The 2,812-nt window shown below is 42.9% G+C and overlaps 1 non-coding gene across 1 annotated transcript; it reads right to left on the reverse strand.

The window, feature by feature from the left end:
* Positions 1–1,596: 1,596 nt before the first annotated feature.
* On the reverse strand, positions 1,597–1,701 carry LOC148110706 (U6 spliceosomal RNA). The gene has a single exon (XR_015726029.1). It is a non-coding gene; the product is annotated as a U6 spliceosomal RNA (small nuclear RNA).
* Between the last annotated feature and the right edge of the window lie 1,111 nt (positions 1,702–2,812).

The following is a 2,812-nucleotide window of genomic DNA, read 5'->3' on the forward strand; positions in this document are numbered from 1 at the left end:
ACGTATTCTGGAATCAGTCCCTTGCTGAGGAAAAACTCTAGATGGTAAGGCAGGTGGGGGGATGTCCTTACTGTCCTCAGTCTGGAGAGCCATCTGATTCCAGGTTCCTGGTAGGACTGAGGTTTGGGAGTGTGGGGAAAAGCAGACTCCAGGTGAGAAACTATGTGCATGTGTCTCCAGTCCTAGGAAACCAATGCATTGCCCCTGGGTGGTGTGGGTGTGTGTGCATGAGGCTTGGGGGTTAGGTGTCTTGTGTAGTGTGATTGTGAGCGTGTGTGTGTGTGTGTGAGAGAGAGAGAGAGAGAGAGAGAGAGAGAGAGAGACAGAGACAGAGACACAGAGAGAGAGTAAGAGAAAGAGAGACAAAGAGAGAGACAGAGAGAGAGAAGACAGAAAGATAGAGAGAGAGAGAGAGAGAGAGAGAGAGAGAGACAGAGAAACATGTTTCTCCAGAAGGTATGTCAGACAGATACTGCATGATATCACCCTTCTCCAAAGCCATGTTATCACACTGCGCACTATAGAGCCTTACTGCAGTGGGTGGCCCAGCAGGGGCACTTCAGTCCATGCTTGGAAACCAGCTGGCTCCATACACCCCAGCCTCGTGGCCATATCAAGCAACATTCCATGAATATTCTTTTTTTTTTTTAGTGAGAACAATCTACTTTATTCAGTCTACCAATACCAAAGTTAATATCCTCCAGAAAAATCTCATAGTCACAAACCAAAACAAGAGTCGAACAAATATTTGAGCACCCTGTGACTTAGGCAAGTTAACACATAAAATTAACCAGTACAAGTTCATTGCTTATCCACCAAGCACCTATACACATCTCTTTAGCCATACTGAATCTCTAAATAAAGACAACACAAGGTCATAATTCTACCTAACATCATACAACTATCCTGCATACAACTGAAAATGCACTAAAACTTCCAGGGGAAGAGAAGGTAAAATTTTGGGGTGATTGTTACTTTCCCCTTGATATTCAGTAAGTTAAATACTATAATGGAAAATAAAAATACTAAAATGTTATGACAGAAATTCAATATATCGTCAGTTTCATGGTAAGGTAATAAGAAAGGGAAGAAAACAAAGATATTTGCTTTATATATATATTCACACACACAAAGATCTATAATATAAGAAGTAAATATAAATATTACAGTCTTCATTTTAGTAATAGTCACATGGTTAATTTATAATTACTTTCTTTTGTTACTCATTCTGTATTCAATGTGCCTTCAGCAAGCACCAAAGCTGGTCATGGTTCTTTAGCTGGTGGGGTGACACAAACCATCATTACTGAAGGGTCTGGGTCGTTAGTAGTTCTGTCTGGAGTGGTTTGTTGTAGTTTTCTTTTTTTTTATAATGATTTTTTATTATATTATGTTAGTCACCATACAGTACATCCCCGGTTTCCGATGTATGGCTCGATGATTCATTAGTTGTGTATAACACCCAGTGCACCATGCAATACGTGCCCTCCTTACTACCCATCACCAGCCTATCCTATTCCCCCACCCCCTCCCATCTGTAGCCCTCAGTTTGTTTCTCATAGTCCATAGTCTCTCATGTTTCATTTCCCCTTCTGAAAAAATATGGAACGCTTCACGAATTTGCGTGTCATTCTTGCGCAGGGGCCATGCTAATCTTCTCTATTGTTCCAATTTTAGTATATGTGCTGCCGAAGCGAGCACTCCATGAATATTCTTGAGCAACAAGAGGAATGTGCTGATGGGTACTCTGTGTCCTGGATGCCTTGGAGGAAGACATCAATCCCATCAAAGGAGACAGCGCCGGAGGCACACCTCTTGCCATGGTGAGCTAGAAGTTCTTTGTCCGAGGAACAGATGTTGCTTTCTTGGTTTCTTTCCAATCAAATTCAGATGAAAATGAGACAATGTATATTTGAGATTATACATATAGATCTCATACAATTTTCCTTTTTTGGGAGAGCATTGAGTGGTTGTCTCTGCCAACCGTTAGCTCATTTGAGAGGACATTTACCATTGGCAACACCAAACCTGGTTCTAAATGCTGTGGTAGGATCCTGTCCCTCAGTAACACTTTCTCCTGCTTGGATGAAGCATTTTGTAGTCACCATCCTGAATGGACTGGACAGACATGTCCCCCAGGAAAAACAACTTCCTAAGGCATCCAGTTCACTTACTTTGGGGTCGTTGGACTCAACCACTGTGTTCCATCTGGGTTCTTAAAGTCATTGAGGGAAATAAAGCTCACGCAGACAGACAGTGTATAACATGACCTGAGCCTCACAGTGTCCTCTTTTCTGTACCTGCAGGTGACACCATCAACCAGCGAGAGCAGTACGTATTCTGGAATTAGCCTCTTCTTGAGATAAAACTCTAGATGTTAATGCAGGTGGGGCATCCTTGCAATCCTCAGTCTGGTGAGCTGCCCTGATTGGGTTGTGGGGGTGTGGGGCACCAGAGATTTCCCAGGTGAAAAAGTGTGTCCATGTGTCTATAGTCCTAGGAAGCCATTGTATTCCCTGTGTGTGGTGTGGGTGTGTGTGCGTGAGGCTTGGGGTTGGGGTGTCTTTTGTGGCTCTATGTGGTGTGATTGTGAGTGTGTGATTTTGTGTGGGAGACAGGGAGAGACAGACACAGACAGAGAGATGCAGAGAGGGAGAGGGAGAGATGGAAAGAGTGAGAGAGAGATTGCATATGTCTCCAGGAGGTGTATCCCACTGCCACTGCACAATTCCCATTGTCTACATTCTCAAAGAAAGAAAGAAAGAAAGAAAAGAAAAGAAAAGAAAAGATGAGATAAAGAAATCTCATCACA

Source organism: Ursus americanus, chromosome 1, assembly GCF_024610735.1.
Source record: "Ursus americanus isolate L20-20 chromosome 1, mUrsAme1.1.p, whole genome shotgun sequence".
Taxonomy (NCBI): domain Eukaryota; kingdom Metazoa; phylum Chordata; class Mammalia; order Carnivora; family Ursidae; genus Ursus; species Ursus americanus.